This window comes from Stomoxys calcitrans, chromosome 2 (genome assembly GCF_963082655.1).
Source record: "Stomoxys calcitrans chromosome 2, idStoCalc2.1, whole genome shotgun sequence".
Classification (NCBI taxonomy): Eukaryota; Metazoa; Arthropoda; class Insecta; order Diptera; family Muscidae; genus Stomoxys; species Stomoxys calcitrans.
In genome coordinates, this window is record NC_081553.1 from 15,473,490 (window position 1) to 15,496,395 (window position 22,906).

General features: G+C 35.1%; 1 protein-coding gene and 1 long non-coding RNA gene across 3 annotated transcripts in view; one reads left to right on the forward strand and one right to left on the reverse strand.

Annotated features, from left to right (window-relative positions):
* The window catches only part of LOC106082231 (carbonic anhydrase 2), a 60,810-nt gene that overhangs the window by 17,130 nt on the left and 20,774 nt on the right, over positions 1 to 22,906 (forward strand). The gene's annotated exons all lie outside the window — the stretch shown is intronic.
* Positions 14,273 to 22,883, reverse strand: LOC106082232 (uncharacterized). 2 transcript variants are annotated; one of them, XR_001220465.2, is made up of 4 exons: positions 22,807 to 22,877; positions 14,789 to 14,866; positions 14,564 to 14,730; positions 14,273 to 14,488 (listed from the first exon to the last, which is right to left on the reverse strand). It is a non-coding gene; the product is annotated as an uncharacterized LOC106082232 (long non-coding RNA). The 2 variants fall into 2 exon arrangements; XR_001220466.2 differs by lacking the exon at positions 14,789 to 14,866 and having other exon boundaries at positions 22,807 to 22,883.

Sequence of the window (22,906 nt, forward strand, 5' to 3'; positions counted from 1 at the left end):
CGGTGACACATGTTAGTTTTTTCGACTTATGTGTCCTATATGGTTCAGATCGGTCTATATTTGGTAATAGGTGCCCATAAAACCAATATTGAACGAAGGATACATTCCAACAAAAAATAAATTTTACCGATCATGAAATCTTCTTTAACAATTATAAATATTATTTTTTCATATTTTTTAACCCCTCACAATCATTTGCAGAACACCTTACCTTTTAAAATATTATATTAGCTATTAGTTATCATCATTGTCACTGCAAATTCTAGAATCATTAGTTTGGAACAAATAATTATATACGTATGGCCTATGTTTCCTTGATTAATTCTGGACTTTGGAATGAGGACAGGTATAATTAATACTTTTACATTGTAATCACTTAACATTTAAAAAAAAATAGTTTTATAGTTCAATGCTAAGGTTGAGTTATTGATTATTTATTAGAATTATTATTAGATTAATGGAAACGAATAAAAAAAAATATGAAAATAAATTTATGATAAACTAATTGTAGCCACTGTACATTGGTAATTGGTCAATGACATGTTTCTATTGGTGTTGTTAAGATATCAAATTCAAAATGAATGAGTCTTTCCATTTTGGGTGGTCTTCGAATTGGTGTCCATAATTATTTGGGTTTAATCTTCAACACTAATATCCCATTAGTTTATCTCAACTTAGAACATAAGAATGGGAGAATATATTTTTAAGCCAGAGATAAGAATAAAAGTTTCCCTAAGTATCAATACTCAAAAGCAGTGATGATGAATTAAGCAAAAATCCGTCATGCTTGTCAGAAATGAGTGGGAAATTCCCTCTCTCTTCAACTACTTGAATACAATGTATTAATCGAAATGTTTTTGAAGTAAGGTGACAGAGCCTGTGAATATTTAGAATAGAAATTTTTAATATTTCCCATTGGTTAATAAACTAAAGATTGTAGCCAAAATGTCTTGCCGGCGTAACATCTGCATCATAAAATTGCACAGAGAAATGAGTTCTTGAAATTAAATTTACACATGCACTTTATAACCTAACGCTTAACAATTTATTCTATAAAGTAAACATAATTATGGGATAATAGCTTGCAAAACAAAGGGGTGGGAGTGAGGTTTTCTAAAACTAAATTTTTTTTGGCAAACAACCAGTGTGACGAAATTGTCATGTTCTTAGTTAAAATGCATAAGTGTTAAATGCGAAAATTTTTTTAATTTTTGGTAACTTTAAGGCAAGCATGTAGAATGCTTGGTTTCAAAAAACTTTATTAACTCTGCCAACGTTTTCTGTAGAATTAAGACATTTGGATTCATTTATGAATAATATGACCCAAACCATTGAGATAAAACCACTTCTTAGTAATTTTTAAGTGGATATTTATAAGGAAATTTTAAAAGTTTGTGTTACATCACTTGGTATTTTAGGTCAAGACAATTGTATGAAATTATGTCTGCATATTTGCTTTCTCTTATACATATGTGATGAAACATTATGTCAGTTTTGAATAATGGGCGAACGTTTATGTTGATAGAATCTATTACTGTTTTGACATAACTTGCGATAGAATGACAGTTTTTCGTTTACTCATTATATCCTTCAGCATGGGATGGGATATATTGTTGTACAGATATTTCTTTTTAACATACATATAAAGGTACGATAAAATGACAAAATGGAGGCATGTTTAGAGTTGAGGGATGGGTAAATACCCAAAAGGTATTTATCCCGTAAATTGGGTAAATATCTGGGTATTTACCCATTTATACCCAAAAGTTGGGTATTTATAATTTTGCAGAAGATTTGGGTACAAAAAAATTTTTCAAAAAATGTTTGATGATTTCGTACTTGACCTTCTGATCTCATAAAATCGGATTTTAGTTTTTTATAGCCGATATAGAGACCGATCTCCAGAGTTCTCTCGATGAAATTTGGCACAGTGTATTCTGGTAGATTTCTACCCATTCCTGTTAAATGTGTTATAGATCGGACTATATTTGGATATAGTTGCCGTATATACCGATCTCCCGATATTGTGCAATGAGCCTATATAAGCAGCATTATTCATCCTATTTTGATGAAATTTGGCACAGCGTTTTCCGGTACCCCTCTAAACGTTTTTGTTGAATATCGTCCAGATTGAAAAATTTTTGGATATAGCTGCCATATAGACCGATCTCCCGATATAGAGTATTAAGTTCATAATAGGAGTATTTTTTATCCGATTTGAATAAAATTTAAAATAGTTCGATTTGATAGACCTCTACACTTGTTTGTTGAATATCGTCCAGATCGGACCATATTTGGATATAGCTGCCATATAGGCCGATCTCCCGAAATAGGGTAATGAGCCCATAAAAGGAGCATTTTTCATCCAACCAACAATTTTCCTGAAAGCTCATGTCCTTCTCTACAAATGTCTAGAATATTTTTTTGGCGCTAAGATCAAATGATTAAAAGTTGTGGATTTTTTTTTTCAAAGCCATATCAAATAAGGTACAGTGAGCGACCCTTAAGCTGTAGGTTATACGGTGGAATGTCAGGAATCTGCGGAAGCGATTTCAAAGAACCTAATACCAATGCGGAGGATCTTGTCTCAATCCGAAATGACTTTCTTTGCAATTTGCCAATCGAACAGGTGACAGTTGATTAGAAGTCGGGAAGATAACTTAAATAGATTCGTACAGGACTATAGAGATGATCTACGTTTGCCAGCATGGTGGGCAACAGGGTAAAGCCAGACTGACTTGACTTGTTTGACTTGAACATACTTACACTTTGAAACTCCTTGCAGGAGGCTCAATCTTCTACATGTTTGATAATAAGCGGTAAGTCACCTGACATTGACGGTAAGACTGGACAGATGTATAAAAGCAATAATATCGGTTGAGATATGACTCGAGATGATTTAGTATCCATGACGAATCGATTCTCAGGAGTCTGCGGAAGCGATTTCAAAAAACCTAAATACCAATGCGGAGGATCTTGTCTCAAGCCGAAATAACTTTCGTAGTAATTTGCCAACTTAAGGAGATTCGTACAGAACAATAGAGATGATTTACGTTTGCCAGCATGGTGGGCAACAGGATAAAGCCAGGCTGACTTGACTTGTTTTAGAGAAATGACAATGTTCATTTACTTTTTGGAAAGATTGTCCTAGGGTTTTTAGGAAACCATCTTTTCTGAAGCGGATGATCATGAACACACTTCCACTTTGAAACCCCTTGCAGAAGGCTCACTCTTTTAAATGTTTGAAAACTATTGACCAAGTAGACAATGTCTGCTGGTTCATAAGTAGTAAGTCATCTGGCATTTACAGTAAGAGTGGACAGATATATAAAAGAATTCGTATCGGTTGAGATATGACTCGACATGATTTGGTATTCATGACGAATCGATTTTCAATCGATGCGTCGAAAAATGTTATCTCCCTCCTACGTTGAAATGTGCCTCAACATTGAGGAGCAATCGAAGCCGTATGAGGTCATCAGTTACCTTCGCTTATTTGCAAAAATACTGAAGGGGATAATGGTGACAAGATTTAGGGAAGGCCACGATGGAATACATACCCATACGAGTTTAGCTTTGAAGGGAAAACACCAAGGTGTATGCCAATATGCATATCTTAGAATGTGTGCGCAGTTCACGCGTTAAATATATCGTTGGCATATTTGTGGAATTTAAAGGCGAGTGCACATGGTCAAGAACACTCAATATATAAGACGAAATAGGTTTTCGGAAACTTTCACAATGACGAAGCTACTTTTGTAATAGAAGAGTTTGCGGGATTGGTGCTAGAGATACGGTTTGGAAGGACATTGAACGAGACCGTCCTCTGGGGTCAAACATTTATTTACAAATAATAATGCAAAATTGTCCATGAACATTACCCTAAGGAAGGCAGGGGCAAACTGGCCATAAAAAGGAGATCCCTTTTCATTGAGCTTTAAATTGACAGCACTTATGGTTACATATCGATATCCAAGTTTAAGCTCAATGAAAATGGATCTCCTTCTTATGGCCATGCCCGAATGGTGCGTCCCAGTACAAAATCTCTTTGGGTAGAAGTTTTTACTTGACTTCTATGCTTGGGTACTATCTTAACACACAAATGACGCCTGCATTAGGAGGGGAAAACCACAGCTGAAAATATTTTTCTGATGTTCTCGCCCGCATTCGATTCTAGGCGTTCAGCGCCATAGGCGGACATGCTAACCTCTGAGCTGCGATGGCTTATTTACCTTCGACATATACGAAACCAGATGACAAAATGTTCACTTTGTACAAAAACTCTGACTAATGCTCAACGTTTAGTAACCTACCGTGTAGTCACCGTCCGCACATTTGTGAAAAAAATCCACTATCCTCCTATTTTTAGGTTACATTATGAAAAATATTTTAATTAAATCTATTGCAAAAATCCATTCGATTTTATGACTCTATACTATAAAGTTCCCCCAATTTCTGTTCCCACATAAAGAAAACAAACAAAAAATGGAAAACTAATAAATTTTTGCTTGATAACATGAGGGGGAATTTCCGAATATATAATTAGTATACACTTGAACTTGTGGGAGTGGCTCATCACCAGTTGTGCGTCAAAATGGAGGCATAACAATTAAAGTTCAGCAGAATGCAAAAAAAAAGAAAACTGAAAAACAACAACTTTTGTTGATTTAAATAAAGACCATAAGTAATTGTGATTTACAAACAACAACATATACCGCACATTGCTGATAGAATTATTTTGGAAATTTATCTGTAATGATTAATTGCATAGGGTAAACATTTCAATGATCTTTGCTGAAAATATTTCAATTAGTGTTGAAGATCTTTGCCTAAACATTCAGCACTATCAATTTAAGTGTGTTGTTTGCAAAATGTTCAATATTATACAACATTATTCATGCCACTGTTGCCATTAAAGGTGCAAAACCAAAACATTGTAGGTTAAATCAATCAGCACAATGTGTGTTACCTATTCAAACCGAGCATGCATATCAATATTCGCTAACTTTGCACTGTCTTCTCTTCCATACGAAAACACAATTCAATTACATTTTCGCATACCAAAATTCGATTAACACTACTGCATTGCCGCACATGGGTTTGTGTTTTGGAAAAACGTTTTTGAAGCGATCAGCTCAATAAATAACACATTCACCTAGGGGTTTCAAGACCAATGATCAATGGGTATTTGGAAAATTTATACTTTTAAGCATAATTTTCCACAGCAATGTGTTAATTGAGTTAAATTTTCATTATCACTCCTTGGCAAATCTCCTCCGATGACGAATCAATCTGTGTTTATTGTGAAATATGTTTCGGCGAAAAAGATTAATTTTTTTAAAAACATACAAAATAAGCATGGAACAGTGGGAGAAAATTCACTTACTAGACAGAGATTTTAATGGGAAAAATCGGCCAACTTCATAGTATAGGGCTTTTTTAAGTTTGTTTACAGCTCCTCGGAATATTTGTCTATGACAAAACTTATTGAGATTCCATTGCAGTATATTGTCCGACTTCGACATTTTGAGTTGATTTGACCATGTCCATCCGTCTTTCTGCCTAAAGCACGCTTTCGATCGAGTTAAGCTAGCCGTCGAAATATTACACAAATACATTTTATTGATGTTTATTGCTCCCATATATGTATGCTAGGGTGACGACTTTTTGACTTTTTTTCTCAAAAATAATTTCCTGTATAATGAAGTAATGAGCTTTTGCCTATGAATGACTAAAATGATGTTTATTCGAGCACAAAGCACTTAGAAATTATATATTTATGAAAAAAACATATTTTTTTTAACTAAAACTAAAACTAAAAAAGTGTCATGGCTTATAACCTTCGCGAAAAGCCACATAACCAATGAACAAAATGACACATTGATCATAGAAATCGCTGCACATCTCTAGTTTTTCTGAACAATTTATTGAAGGTATGTATATCATTTTAAATCTAATGTACACTGGTGATCACATAATTAGGGACACCGTTCTTAATTGTAAACATTTTATGTTTAATTGAAATTAAATGAAAAAAAAAAATATAATTTTTTATTAGTAATCCCATAAGACATGATCAGTGAAATGTGTATATAAAACAAGTAAGAGCGTGCTAAGTTCGGCCGGGTCGAATCTTATATACCCTCCACCATGAATCGCATTTGTCGAGTTCTATGCGCGGTATCTTTTTTTAGGCAAACAAAGAATATTGAATAAGAACTGTTATTCTATTGGAGCTATATCAAGTTATAGTCTGATTCGGACCATAAATGAATGCTGATCGTTTTACAAGTCATTGTGTAATATTTCAGTTCATTCGGATAAGAATTGCTCTTTGTAGGGGCTCAGAAAGCAAAATCGGGAGATCGGTTTATATGGGAGCTGTATCAAGCTATTCGTCGATTCAGACCATACTAGACACGTATGTTGAAGGTCACGAGAGAAGCCGTTGTACAAAATTTCTGCCAAATCGGATGAGAGTTGCGCCCTCTAGCGGCTCAATAAGTTAAGATCCAAGATTGGTTTATATGGCACCTATACCAGGTTATGGACCGATTTGGACCATACTTCGCACAAATGTTGGAAGTGATACCAAAACACCACGTGCAAAATCACAGCCAAATCGGATATGAATTGCGCCTTCAAAAAGCTCAAGAAGTCAAGACCCACGATCAGTTTATATGGCAGCTATATAAGGTTATGAACCGATTTAACCATACATAGCACAGTTGTTGGAAGTGATATCAAAACACTACGTGCAAAATTTTAGTCAAATCGGACGATAATTGCGCCCTCTAGAGGCTGAAGAAGTCAAGACCCAAGATCGGTTTATATGGCAGCTATATCAAAGCATGGACCGATTTGGCCCATTTGAAATGCCAACCGATGTAACTATAAAACAAGAATTTGTGCAAAATTTCAAGCGCCTAGCTTTACTCCTTCGAAAGTTAGCGTGCTTTCGACAGACAGACGGACGGCAATGGCTAGATCGGCCTAAAATGACATGACGATCAAGAATATATATACTTTATGGGGTCTCAGACGCATATTTCGAGGTGTTACAAACAGAATGACGAAATTAGTATACCCCCATCCTATGTTAAAATCGTGTTAAATTCGGTCGTGTTAAATTCGGTCGTGTTAAATTCGGTCGTGTTAAATTCGGACCCACCACCATTGGTACCCACCACTTTTATAACAACTTCACTATGATATCCATAGTAATATGCAAATTGGGGCTGGTCTGGATCATATTTGATTCAGGTCCTGATAACCCTTATACAAGTCACAGTTTCAGCGAAATCGGGCAACAAATCCGCTTTTTATGGGACTAAGACCCTAAATTGGAAGATCGGTCTATATGGCAGCTATATCATAATAAAGTCTGATCTGAACCATATGCTGGTCGGATTCCGGGAGGCTTAATACAAGTCACTGTTTCAAGTTCCAGCGAAAATTACCCGATTTTGCAGATAGCCGATAAATGCAGATTTTATGGGCTTATATATGGCAGCTATATCTGAATAAAGACCAATGTGAACTATGATTGAGTCGAATATTGGGTGACTTTAATCAACTCACTATTTCAATTATGAGCCTAAGACCCTCAAGCGGCAGATTGGTCTATATGGCAGCTATATCTTAGTATTGTCCGACCTGCGCCATATTTAGGTGCGATGACGGAAACAATTTAAAACAAGTAAAATGGCATTAAGTTCGGCCGGGCCGAACTTTGGTTACCCACCACCTCGGGTATATGTATGAAAACCCCCTTTCGCCACAATCCGGTGAAAATTGGATAAGTTATGCACCCAAATTCGGCACGGACATTGAGCGGTCTAATATATATAAGCCACTGTTGAAATTTGTATTTCAAATTTCAACAAAATCGGGTAATATGTAAAGCTTTTATGAACTTCAGACCAATAATCGGCATATCGGTCAATATGACAGCTATATCTAAACACAATCTGATCTTTACCATATTTGCGTCAGATGGCGGGTGGTCTAAAACTACTATTTCAAATTTCAGCAAAATGGGATAAAAAAATAAAGCTTTTATGGGCTTCAGACCCTTTATCGGGAGATCGGTCTGTATGGCAGCTATATCTAAATATAGACCGATCTGAACCATATTTGGGTCCTATGTTGGGAGGCGTAAAACTACTGACTGTTTCAAATGTTAGCGAAATCGGTTTAAAAATAATGATTCAGACCCTTTATTTGGGGATCGGTCTATACGGTAGCTATATCTAAATATAGTCTGATTAAATCCATATTTACGTCAGATGTCGGGAGACTTAAAACAACCGAATGTATCAAATTTCAAATATAGTCTGATCTGAATCATATTTAGGTTCCATATTGGCCTAGGACTACACACTGTTTAGAATTTCGGCGAAATTGGGTAATAAAGAGCTTTTATAGGCTTCAGACCCTTTATCGGCAGATCGGTATATATGACAGCTACATATAAATATAGTCCGATCTAAACCATATTTGGATCAGATGTCGGGAGGTCTAAAACTACCCACTGTTTAAAATTTCAGCGAAATTTATGGGCATTAGACCCTTTATCGGCAGATCGGTCTATATAGCAGCTATATTGATATATAGTTCGTATTGGCCCGTTCAAGAACTTAACCAGCGTGCATCAAAAAGACGTATCTAAGCAAAATATCAGCTCAATATTTCAATTTTTGAAGGCTGTAGAGTGATTACAACAGACGGACACACATACAGATATCGCTCAATCGTCTTAGAATTTAATGACGCACAGTGGGCCAAATGGCAAAAAAATTGGAAATAAGTCTACAACTTTTTATCTGTTGATTTTAGCCATACAAAATGTTCTAGACATTTGTAGAGGAGGACATAGGCTTTCAGAAAAGTGCTGTTGTTGGTCCATATCTTTAATACAGGGTGAGCTACAGGGTGTCAAAGTTGACCACTTTTGACTTCTCCAAGCTTCTGGGGGCCATAACTTTTGATCTACTCAACCGATTTACATGATTTAGGACTCTAGAGAAAGAGCTTGACAAGATCTAAAAAACTTATGCATAAAGTACCATGCCATCGTGTACTGTTAAGGAGTTATGAATTGTTTAATTTTAAAATATGAAAATTTGGCCTTGGTTTTTTTCAGTGTTTTTTTAATAACTCCGTCAATTTTAAAGCTATAAACTTCATACTTCACACAAATTATGCCAGCATATGTGTGCATAAAATACAAAAGGAATCACGTGAATATCTTTAGCGGTTTAAAAATGGCATCGTTTTCAATATGAAAAATATTTTTTTTGTCAAAAAATTGCAAAATTTTTCAAAAAAGATACTCCCATTTCCTTTAAGTTTTCGCAAACTTTGGCCATCAAAGCATTATCATTTCTTTCCATTTTCACAAAGTCGAGGTATTAAGAAAAGTTTTAAGTGCTAATTTGGCTAATTTCGATATCAAACAACACCGTTATCTTAAGACCAAAATGGCCAATTTTTTTACTAAACTCAAAAGTTTCTCACTGGAAAAAAAGTTCCACGGGGATTTTTTCGCTTTTTTTGAACTTAAATGAAAGCTTAAAATGTTCCCAACATTTTAAGGTATGTCTCGCCATATCCTAGCCATAAATGAGATCGTAGCGATCAAAATACTGAAAAAAGTCAATTTTCAAGTAGTGCTATATTCATTGCTAAAAAACAAGTATTACGTCACATTTTATTGCAAAGATGTTAAATAAACTTTTATTTGGTAACACTTCTTCTACAAAACACAAAAAGAATCATGGAAATATCTCTATTCTATTCCATTTTATGGAACCGGCAATAAAAAAGTCAATTTTTCAAAAAAGTCGAATTTCCCAAATTTTGTTTTTGTTGTCCTAATTGCACATGACACACTATAGCCATATTTACGCAACATACCTTATCGTAAAGGAAATTTTCATACCTTTCCAACGATGTATAAAACATTTCTCAACTCGGATTCTATCTACTCTAAAATTCATTTACACTTCATTAAACTCTATATAAAAATGTCTATTTGTGAAATGGAACCTTATATGGGGCCTACACTAAAACATTGATAGATTTGCCCAGGGTTTACAATACAAATGTGTTAGAATAAAAAAAGGTCTCCTGCCAAAGTTTAAAAAAATTGGAATAAAAATATGTGTTTTAGAGCGAAAACACTTCGCATCGGCGTGCGTTTGTATAGTACCTACATCTATTTTTAATGTAAGCTGATGATTTTTGAATAAAAAGTAACCTAGAAATATACCTGCATATATATATATATTTGTGTTAAGATTTGATGCAGACAAATGTTACCTGTTTCGCTATGTCGAATTCCCAGGAAATCCACCGTATCAATGAATGTGAAAAAACCTACCCATAAAAAATTCATTGTCATTTTTTTTAACCAAATTCGAGTCCAGGTAAATAATTATAGAAGAGTAAGTAAAAAGAGGCACTTTGGACCCCTTTTTACGATTGCGTCTGATACCTGAAATGGGTCATTAATTGTGAATATATTGCATAAATATTTGAACAAAATCCAAATTTTCTTCATTATATTTTGTAGAGGCGTAAAGGACATTTATAAGTTATGGAAGTCATACTGAAGTATTCCACTCTTTCGAAAATTGTATGGGACATCAAAAATGATTCCAAATCATACACGGAGTCATTTAAGGAACTTGTTTACACTTTGGACCACATATATGGAATAAGGCTAAATAAAGACGCTTTAGACAAACTTGAAAAATTCTACAAATCATTTGAGAGAAGGTTGCCAGAATGTTCATTCGCAAAAATCAAGTTTTTCAAAATGTATGAGAAGTGGCTGAAATCGGATCTACTTATTGAAATTAAACCGCTGATTCCCGGCCGGCCTAGCAAAGCATACGACGAAGTTACGGAGAAAACCAAAAAGAAAAAACAAGAGGAACTATTGGCGGCACATCCGCCAAATTTAATAAAAGATACGTTCAAAACAGCATTGTTAAAAACACAACCAAAAAATGTTGGACGAATTGTCGATGTTTTACCATTAGCATCTCCGAAAAGGGTAAAGAGAATGGTAGAAAGTATTCCAACTCCAAAATCGACTACAGAATTCACGGAGGAAGATGCACTGGCCCTGATTTTGAACCTAGGCCTCTCAAGAAACAAATACTCAACAATGAGGAAGGCTCTTCGTGAAAAAGGATGGGGTTGTTTACCCTCAAAACATAAATTGTACAACACCAGGACGAAAATGGTGCCATCAAATATATACGTGGACGAATTAAAAGCAAGAGTGAAACTTGCTGATCTTGTTGAAAATACAGCTGTTAGAATTATTTCTAATTTTACTGAAGAACAGTTGAACACATGTAATAATTCCGAAGTGGTTTTGATCAGCAAATGGGGTTGTGATGGATCATCTGGATTTTCCGAATATAAGCAACAAACAGAAATAGATACCAACTTCGCATCAATTTTCATGGCATCATTAGTACCATTGAGAATGAGATTGTACAAGGACCAATCTTCATCATCGAAAGAAAATGCATTTCAAGATATATGGATAAATAGAACACCTGGGTCAAAATATTTATGTCGCCCAATTCGGTTTGAGTATACAAAGGAAGACCGGAACACAACACGATCTTTGGTGAACGAAATAAAGGAAGAAATTGCTGCATTACCCATGATTGTTATAAACCAATTGGGAAGAAATATAAAAGTTTCGTTTCAACTACAACTCACTATGATCGATGGAAAGGTGGCAAACGCATTAACTGGCGTTATGTCCAATTGGAGATGCAATATTTGTGGCAAGAAGAATGGGCAATTCGAGGACAAGTCTGATGAAAATTTAGTAAACGAAAATGCGCTCAATTTCGGTATTTCGCCCCTGCACTGTAGAATTCGATTCATGGAGTATTGTTTGCATTTATCGTATGACCTTAAATATCGGACTAGCCCTGGAAACCGCGATGTCTCTGCTAGAAACAACCAAGATCTTCACAAAATGAGGCAGGAAGAGAAGAATCGAATCCAGTTGGAGTTTAAACAAAAGGGACTTATAATAGATAAACCTCTTTACGGATACGGAAGCACAAATGATGGCAACTCGGCAAGGCGGTTTTTTGAGGACCCCGTATCGACATCTAAAATAACCGGTCTTGATGAACACTTGCTAAGACGATTCAAAGTGATTTTGGCTGTAATCAATAGCAAAAAGATGATAAATTCAACCAAATTTGAAGCTTATAGTAATGACACAAAAAACATTTTATCTGATTTATATTCGTGGAAAGCTTTAACACCGACAGTACATAAAGTCTTACATCATGGCAAGGAAATTGTGGAATACAACATACTTCCGTTAGGAGAACTTACAGAAGAAGCTCAGGAATCCCGTAATAGAGATGTTAAACAGTTCCGGCTTTTCAATACCCGAAAGAGCACCAAATTTAACCAAAATTATGATTTACTTCAATATTTATTGTTATCGTCTGATCCGGTACTATACAGCATCAGAACTAAATGGCTACCAAAAATATGTGACGATATAGATAAGGACGATCCCGATGCCATTCAAATTAAAGAGCTTTTAAATTTTGATACCTTAGATTATTTGGTAGAGAATAAAATCAATTAATACAAAACTAAAATGCTTTTTTATTTTGGGAGTAGCTAATATACATATAAACGCACGCCGATGCGAAGTGTTTTCGCTCTAAAACACATATTTTTATTCCAATTTTTTTAAACTTTGGCAGGAGACCTTTTTTTATTCTAACACATTTGTATTGTAAACCCTGGGCAAATCTATCAATGTTTTAGTGTAGGCCCCATATAAGGTTCCATTTCACAAATAGACATTTTTATATAGAGTTTAATGAAGTGTAAATGAATTTTAGAGTAGATAGAATCCGAGTTGAGAAATGTTTTATACATCGTTGGAAAGGTATGAAAATTTCCTTTACGATAAGGTATGTTGCGTAAATATGGCTATAGTGTGTCATGTGCAATTAGGACAACAAAAACAAAATTTGGGAAATTCGACTTTTTTGAAAAATTGACTTTTTTATTGCCGGTTCCATAAAATGGAATAGAATAGAGATATTTCCATGATTCTTTTTGTGTTTTGTAGAAGAAGTGTTACCAAATAAAAGTTTATTTAACATCTTTGCAATAAAATGTGACGTAATACTTGTTTTTTAGCAATGAATATAGCACTACTTGAAAATTGACTTTTTTCAGTATTTTGATCGCTACGATCTCATTTATGGCTAGGATATGGCGAGACATACCTTAAAATGTTGGGAACATTTTAAGCTTTCATTTAAGTTCAAAAAAAGCGAAAAAATCCCCGTGGAACTTTTTTTCCAGTGAGAAACTTTTGAAGTTTAGTAAAAAAATTGGCCATTTTGGTCTTAAGATAACGGTGTTGTTTGATATCGAAATTAGCCAAATTAGCACTTAAAACTTTTCTTAATACCTCGACTTTGTGAAAATGGAAAGAAATGATAATGCTTTGATGGCCAAAGTTTGCGAAAACTTAAAGGAAATGGGAGTATCTTTTTTGAAAAATTTTGCAATTTTTTGACAAAAAAAATATTTTTCATATTGAAAACGATGCCATTTTTAAACCGCTAAAGATATTCACGTGATTCCTTTTGTATTTTATGCACACATATGCTGGCATAATTTGTGTGAAGTATGAAGTTTATAGCTTTAAAATTGACGGAGTTATTAAAAAAACACTGAAAAAAACCAAGGCCAAATTTTTATATTTTAAAATTAAACAATTCATAACTCCTTAACAGTACACGATGGCATGGTACTTTATGCATAAGTTTTTTAGATCTTGTCAAGCTCTTTCTCTAGAGTCCTAAATCATGTAAATCGGTTGAGTAGATCAAAAGTTATGGCCCCCAGAAGCTTGGAGAAGTCAAAAGTGGTCAACTTTGACACCCTGTAGCTCACCCTGTATTAAAGATATGGACCAACAACAGCACTTTTCTGAAAGCCTATGTCCTCCTCTACAAATGTCTAGAACATTTTGTATGGCTAAAATCAACAGATAAAAAGTTGTAGACTTATTTCCAATTTTTTTGCCATTTGGCCCACTGTGCGACGAAACATATATAATTTGTAGGGTCGGATATTGATATTTCGATGTGTTGCAAACGGAATGACTTAGATTTTTTTAGATTGAATCACCCTATATGTTAGATTTTATGTAATCTTAAATAAAAACACATCCAAATATGATACAGGGATATGAGGTTGTAAAAAAGTCATCACTCTAATGTATATAAATCGCCCTATTTACACTTAATCAGCCGTTCTTATTAAATTTTTTGCTCAAAATTTGGTATGGATTGTCTTATTAACCATCTGAAAACTTCTGCCGAAGTCCATCAAAATCCGTTCAGAATCAGATGATACGGCTTTCACTCTGTGTGGGTACTTTGCAATCACATTAGCAGCGGACTTCCTGTTGGGCATATTAAAGGATATTAAGATGAAGCTCATTAATATAGTTCAATGGTCTTCTTTTACGTTTACTCACATTTCATTGCTCTGGTCGAGAAACATCTTTTTTCCGATAAATGTTTAATGGTCAATGTACAAGTTTTTATCAAAATGTTCAAAGTAGGAAATTTCTTGTTCGTTCTGGTATTTCCCCTTACATTTTCCGTTGATTATTTGCAAATGTAGTTTGTTTTAAGGTTTATGCTAAAAATACATATTTTTTTAAATTGAGATATAAAAATTGTTCTGTGCCATATCATACTTGTGGTCAGTTTTATTTGTGGTATTTATCATCTCATAAACATTGGTTAGATAAAGTCGATTCTTTGCAAATTTATGACTAGCGATATTTACAAATAATTTCAAATTTAAACTACTGGTCATAGCATGCAGGTTAAGCTAACATTTGACCATTTTTGAAAATTGTGAAATTATTAACATTTTATCTTTAGTACTATCCATAAATATAATATTTTTTTCTATTTTTACTTTGAGTGGTCATTTTTATTGGGTTCTCATGCCAGCAATGGTCCTTTTTTTGACGCATGATTGTATTGCACGTGAAAGTGACCAATCATATAGTTGTTATCGTTCTATTCAAAAATTTTACGATAGAATGACCACAATGAATTCTGATTGGAACAGAATTTTAAATTATATCAGATTTTTGTTTATTAAATTTTATACGCAAATATCAACCAGACATTGAATGCACTGTAGTTCCGGTTTTATGACTAAGTTCATAGTTTATGTTTGAAATTAATAGATTTACTAGCCGAACCGGGCCCGCTCCGCTGCGCTTTCTTTAACTCTCTAATATCTGTTTAGGGTGGGGACACTTCGCCCTGAATGTGGATATCAAATTCGTGCCATTGTAGCCTATGACCCTGAACGCGTTCGAACGCTGGCGAGAACATCGGACAAAGCGGTGTTTATGCCCTCTTACTGTTGGCGACATTTGCGAGGTACAATGCCATGCATGGTCATTTAAAAAATGTCCCCCAATTTCCCCCACTGCGGGACGCCGTTCGGACTCGGCTATAAAAAATGGTCCCTTATCATTGAGTTTAAACTTGAATTGGAAAGCACTCATTGAAGTGTGAGAATTTGAACATTCTCAGTTCCTAGTGGTCATATTCTTCCTTGGGGTAATGTTCTCAATAGGGGAGGGATGGCATCTCAGACATTTCGACTCAAATATGGATATCAAATTCGTGCTGCACTTATAAATCTCTTTAATTTGAGCCTCTTATTGCTATGGCCGGTAAATATGAACAGTTTTGAGGGTGTTTTGTGGCTGGGGCGGTCACCGGCACTTTGCATTGAAAATAGATATCAAATTCGTTCTTTGTTTCCAACGAAAATGAAGTTCAGTTTAGGGGGTGCTTAAGGGCATACCCCAAAGCACTTGGCTCCAAAATTGGATATCAAATTCGTTTTCTACTCTCAAATAACTTTCATTGAAGTCCCATATTGTCATAATGGGTCAAATAACCCATTTGACGTATCTTTAGGAGGAAAAGCGCCACCTAGTCATGAACCCAAATATTAATACCATATTCGTTTTCTGGTCTCTAATATCTTTCATTTGATACCATTATTGTGCCCATCGGACCACTTTCGGATATGGGTGGCGTTTTTGAGGTAAGGGGAGGCTCACCCCAAAAACGCCTCCAGCCGATATCAAAAAATTATATAGTCTTTGTTTCCTTCCAGACAAACGTACACAATCTATAAAAATTTTAAGAAAATCGGTTCAGCCAAGTATCACATAGTCATAATGGGTCTAATGGCGTTTTTGGGGGTGCGTGACCCCCTATACTTTGATCTGATTTTGTATGCCAGATTCGAAATCTACTCTTTATTCCCAACGAAAATGAAGTTCAGTTTAGGGGGTGCTTAAGGGCATACCCCAACTCCAAAATTGGATATCAAATTCGTTTTCTACTCTCAAATAACTTCCATTGAAGTCCCATATTGTCATAATGGGTCAAATAACCCATTTGACGTATCTTTAGGAGGAAAAGCGCCACTTAGACTTGAACCCACATTTTAATACCATATTCGTTTTCTGGTCTCCAATATCTTTCATTTGATACCATTATTGTGCCCATCGGACCACTTTCGGATATGGGTAGCGTTTTTGAGGTAAGGGGGAGGCTCAGCCCAAAAACGCCTCCAGCCGATATCTAAAAATTATACAGTCTATGTTTCCTTCCAGGCAAACGTACACAATCTATGAAAATTTTAAGAAAATCGGTTCAGCCAATGGGTCTAATGGCGTTTTTGAGGGGTGGCGTGATGCCAAATTCGAAATCTACTCCCGAATACTTTTCATTTGAGCCCGATACTGAAATGAACGTTCGATACGTCTGTTTGGGGTTGGGTACTTAGACTCAAATGTTAATACCACACTCGTATGCTACTCTCCAATACCTTTCATTTGATACCTATATTGTCCCGATCAGTCCACTTTTGATTTTGGGTTATGTTTTTGTCGTAAGGGGGAGGGTCCGTTCCCCTTCCTACAAACCGACAAATCATATAGCCTATGTTTCCTTCCAGACCAAAGTCCACAATATCCGAAAATATCGAAGAAAGCGTTTTATTTGACGTCTCCATATGTGTGCAAAATTTCATAAAAATAGGTTCAGATTTAGATATACCTCCCATATATATGTATCACCCGATTTACACTTAAATGGTCGTAGTAGCTACAATTTTCAACCGATCTGCACAAAATTTGAAACAGACTGTTTTGTTACTGATCTTAACATATCTGGAAAATTTAATCAAAATCGATTCAGATTTAGATATAGCTCCCATATATATTTTTCATCCGACTTGAACTATTAGGGCTGTAGAAGCCACGATCTTCACCAAAATTGGCGTGGAGTCGTTTTTGTCGAAGTCTCAATGAATGTGCAAAATTTCATAAAAATCGGTTCAGATTTAGATATATTGGGTTGCCCAAAAAGTAATTGCGGATTTTTTAAAAGAAAGTAAATGCATTTTTAATAAAACTTAGAATGAACTTTAATCAAATATACTTTTTTACACTTTTTTTCTAAAGCAAGCTAAAAGTAACAGCTGATAACTGACAGAAGAAAGAATGCAATTACAGAGTCACAAGCTGTGAAAAAATTTGTCAACGCCGACAACGGAAAAATCCGCAATTACTTTTTGGGCAACCTTGCTCCCATATATATATTTCATCTGAATTGGCTTTTTAAGACTGAAGTAGTCACAATTTTGGTCCGATCTTTACAAAATTTTGCATGAGGTGCTTTATTTGGCCTTTTAAGGCTGTAGAATCCACAATTTTCGTCCGATTTTGCATGAAACGTTTAAATTGATTTTCCAATACGTGCGCAAAATTTCATTGAAATCAGAATTTAGATATAGCTCCAATGTTTCATCCGATATGGACTTTTAAGGCAGTAAAATCCACAATTTTGGTCACATCACTACAACATGGGGCGTGAGATGTTCTATTTCATGTCCCAGTATGTGTCACAAAATTGGCACAGGTTTCGATATAACTCCCATGAAATCTTTTATCCTATATGGCCTTTTAAAGAGGTGGAAATCCAAATCTTTTGTCCTATGGTAGGAAAATCTTACAAGGTTCTAAATTGCTATTTCAATTGGTTTCCAAATTAAAGTCTGACTAGATTTCGAGATAAAAAGTACTACATGCACTAGGTGGTGTAGGGTATTATATAGTCGGCACCGCCCGACTTTTGCCTTTCCTTAATTTGTTTGTAATCATATTCCTTGGTCAATGGGCTGATTTTATCAGACTAAAGTTCCCACAAACATTCCATTTAGGAACACGGGATACTTCTCTCATATCAATGAGTGCAGTTCGATTAAAGTTTTAAGCTCAATGATAAGGGGCCTCCATTTTATGCCAAGTGCGAATGGCGTGCTGCATAGCGACACTACTTGGTAGAGCAGTTTGAACCTGCCAGCATTAGTAAGGAGATAACCACCGCTGAAAAAATTTTTATGATGTTCACGCCGTGATTTCAATCCAAGCGAACATGCTAACCTTTGCGCCACGATGGCATCCACGTTACGTTAGTACATATAAAAAATATTAATTTGTGTTTCACTCTGTTACTACCTGCTGCATTGTAGCCCAACTTTGTCAATCTAAATATATAAGGAGCAGATTTTCGTATTTAAAAATCTTTGCATTCTAAAAATACCATAAAGCAAATGCCTATAATATTCTTGGTCTGATGGCCAGTAATTTAGAGGTATTTTGACCTTCTACCTACATAATAGCCAAAAAACAAATTTAATTTAATTCATTGATCTGCCATGTTGGCAGGCATTCAAAATTAAGTAATTCATTTGGCTATGGCTCTCAACAAATCTATTATTTCTTAGGACATAGGCTTTCAAAAAGTCGAGCAATATATAATTGATATTTTTATTAGCTGCTACTACTTCATCGCGGTTTGTTGGTTCGTTGATCTCCTAATTGCGATTAGAATGCTGGCAGTGAGCGGTCTTCCATAATGGTGGTCAACGATAAAAAGTCTTTGCGTCAAGTGATAAAGATAATGAATTATGCGCTCACACGTAATGAATTGGTTTACGCGTTTAAAATGTGTTTTGTCTTATTTTAAAAAATTTATTTCTGAAACTTGTCGAGACCATGTGTCAATCAAAAATGTCAAAATACTTTTAGATTTGCGTCTGCTATGGGTTTTGTTTTTCTTTTTTTTTTCTTAGAAATATTCCCACCACTTAAGATTAAAAAATAAATATTTCTATTGTTTCAATTTATTATAGTTGCGCCATCAATTTCTTTCAAGTCTTTAAATTTGGTTTAGATCAATGAAAAAGATATGGAATATATTTGATTTGTAAAATGTTTGAAGTTATTGATGAATATCAATTCCATGAAATTTTTGATTAGTTAAAGAATATAAGAGGTTTTTTTAAGTTTGTGAGAAAGTGGAAAATAAAACAGAAACAAAGTAATTGATAAGTAATTAAAACGTGTTAAGATCGTTAGGGCCAAATCTAATAAATATTCGGTAAGTTCATCGAAGGATTTCGGAATGTAGACTCATACCAAAGGGTTGCACCAGCCTACAAAACGAAATGTGATTTGAGACACAAAGCTACTGTCACATGCTAAGCAAGATAGTTATAAGTCATAACAGAGCTTAACAATGCACATTTCAGGTGATTAGAATGGTGCTCAAGTTCGTACATCTAGAATCCGATAAATATGAGAGATATATCCTCATAGAACACCTCAGATCTATGTATAAAATAGACTCGTAATTGACTGACTGATCAACGCCCAGCCCAAACAGCAAAAAGGAGAATAAAGAAATTTTGCAGAATGTACACCGAAAAAAACAAAACTCGGTTTCAATCACGAAATTAATTGATTTAATTTTTTTTATTGAAACTGTGTCAATCACGAAAATGATAATATCAAACACAATTTTGAAAAAAGTGATTAAAAAATTGAGTATTCCATTAAAAAAAAAAAAAACGGAAATTTTTTTAAATTTCCAATTAATTTTTTTAGTTGATCCAATTAAAAAAATTAAATATATGATTGAAATATCTGAAATATCAAATTAATTTCTTAATTGGATCAATTTAAAATTTTATTAAAAATATGCAAATATTATATTAAATTTGTTGCAAAAAGCACGTTATATGGGGCGCTTCCTCGATTTCGATGCAACATTGTTCAGTACGAATAAAAGATTTATGTTTGGGTCCATGATCACTCCTTAGAAACAAAACACCTCCAGAGGTTTTTCCCAAAAAAAGAAACGGAAAATATTGTTTCCTGTATTATAAAAGGAAGAGTAGAGGCGAGTTTAGGTCTAGCTGCTATCGGCATAGACTAACATATTATAGAAGGCTCAGTTTTCATCCAATTAGGCTGAAATTTGGAACATGGACTTATGTTGTGACTTCCAACATCCTTGCCAAGTATGATCCGAATGGGTACAAATAGATATAGCCCCCATATAAACCGATCGCCGAATTTGACTTCTTACACTCCAAGAAGCCTAAATTTTCTCCTAATTTGGTTGAAATTTAACCCAAAAACCTATTATTTGACTTAAAACAACAGTGCAACATTTTATCCGCATCGGTCAATATGATGATATAGACCCACTAAGTACCCGATTTGATTGCTAAAAAATAATTCAAATATAAACTCAGTTAATTAGGGTAAATTTTTAACGGAATCCATGGTGGTGGGTATCCAAGATTCGGCCCAGCCAAACTCTGTCGTTTTTACTTGTTATACCCACCACCGAAGAATGGGGATATATTCATTTTGTCATTCCGTTTGCAACACATCGAAATATCCATTTCTGACCCTATAAAGTATATATATTCTTGATCGTCTTAAAAATCTTAGACGATCTAGCCATGTCCATCCATCTGTCTGTTGAAATTAAAAATAGTGAGTTTGCCCATAGGCAGAAGTTCGAAGTTGGGCTATATTGGACTATATCTTGATATAGCCCCCATATTTACCGATCCGCTGATTTAAGATCTTAGGCCCATTAAAGCCACATTTATTATCCGATTTGGCTGAAAATTGGGACAATTAATTGTGTTAGGCCCTTCGACATCCTACATCAATTTGGCCCAGATCGGTTTAGATTTGGATATAGCTGTATATAGCGGTATACTAAAATTCGACACGGACGTTGAGTCATTATTAAGTATTTTAGAAAAAAATATTGGTCTTTTTGGAAGCCACATCCAAATATAGACCGATCTGAACCACATACGACAGGGATGTCGCAAAGCCTAGCATAAGTCAATGTGTCAAATTTCAGCAAAATCGGATTATAAATGTGTCTTTTATGGGGTCAAGATCGGCGTATATGGCAGCTTTATCCAAATCTAGACCGATCTGGGCCAAATTGAAGAAGGATGACGAAAGGCATAACACAACTCACTGTCCCAAATTTCAGCAAAATCGGACAATAAATGGCCTTTCATGGGCGCAAGACCTTAAATTGAGAGATCGGTTTATATGGCAGCTACATCCAAATCTGGACCGATCAGGGCCAAATTTGAAAATAATGTCGAGTGGCCTAACAAAATCAGATAATAAATGTGGCTTTTATGAGCCTAAGACCCTAAATCCTGCCATATAGTCCGATCTCTCGATTTAAGGTTTGGACCATAAAACGGGCATTTATAATCCGATTTCGCTGAAATTTGACACATGGACTTATGTTAGGCTTTTCGACATCCATGTCGTATATGGTTCAGATCGGTCTATATTTGGTCCGTCGGTCCGTTGGCGATGTCCGTCGGTCCGTCCATCCGTCCGTCCGTCTGTCCGTCAATCCGTCCGTTCATCCGTCCTTCTGTCCGTCTATCCGCCCGTCAGTCTGTCGAAAGCATGTTAACTTTCGAAGGAGTAAAGCTAGGCGCTTAAAATTTTGCACAAATACTTCTTATTAGTGTACGTCGGTTGGGATTGTAAATGGGTCGAATCGGGCAATGTTTTAATATAGGTGCCATATATACCGATCTCCCGATTAGACTTCTTGGGCTTCTAGAGGGCGCAATTCTTATACAATATGGTTGAAATTTTGGATATGTCGTTTTGGTTGGATTTCCAACAACTGTTCCAAGTATGGTCTAAATCGGTATATAACCCGATATAGCTGTCATATAAACCGATATCCCAGTTTGACTATTGGGCCTCTGGAGGGCGCAATTATTACTCGAAAGTCATTTAAAGAACTTGACAAATGCAATTCATGGTGGAGGATATATAAGATTAGACCCGGCCGAACTTAGCACGCTTTTATTGTTTTATTCTATTTTACTTTCCTTCTAACAACCCCATCATAAATTGAACCATTGAACAGCAGACAGCAAATAACAGACTTTGTAGCAGACATCCTTCTAGTCTTAATTTGCAAACATTTTGCTATAACAGCAGAATTACTGCTGTAATATCAGGAATATTAACAACTAACAGTGAGTGGACATTGTTTGCTTTTATCAGCAGACTATGTTCTATGGCCAGTCGATAGCTACTATCACAAATTTCCAATATAAATCCACAATTTCTTAGTAACTGTTCACTTTCACGTGCAATTCTTTGATTTTGTGTACAGGTCGGCTGATATAGATCCTCATAAAGACCATTGTGGGCATGTGTATTCATAAAAACTGACCACATAAACAGAAAAATATCAAACCTTAAGAATTTATAGAAGGGGTTAAAAATAACATTTAAAAAATTTCACAAACCTCCAGAATGGTCAAATGTTTTTTTATATATTGCATTTGCCATGACCAGTTGTTTCAATGCGACATTCCACAATACAGCGGTCAAAAAAAGTATTCATCA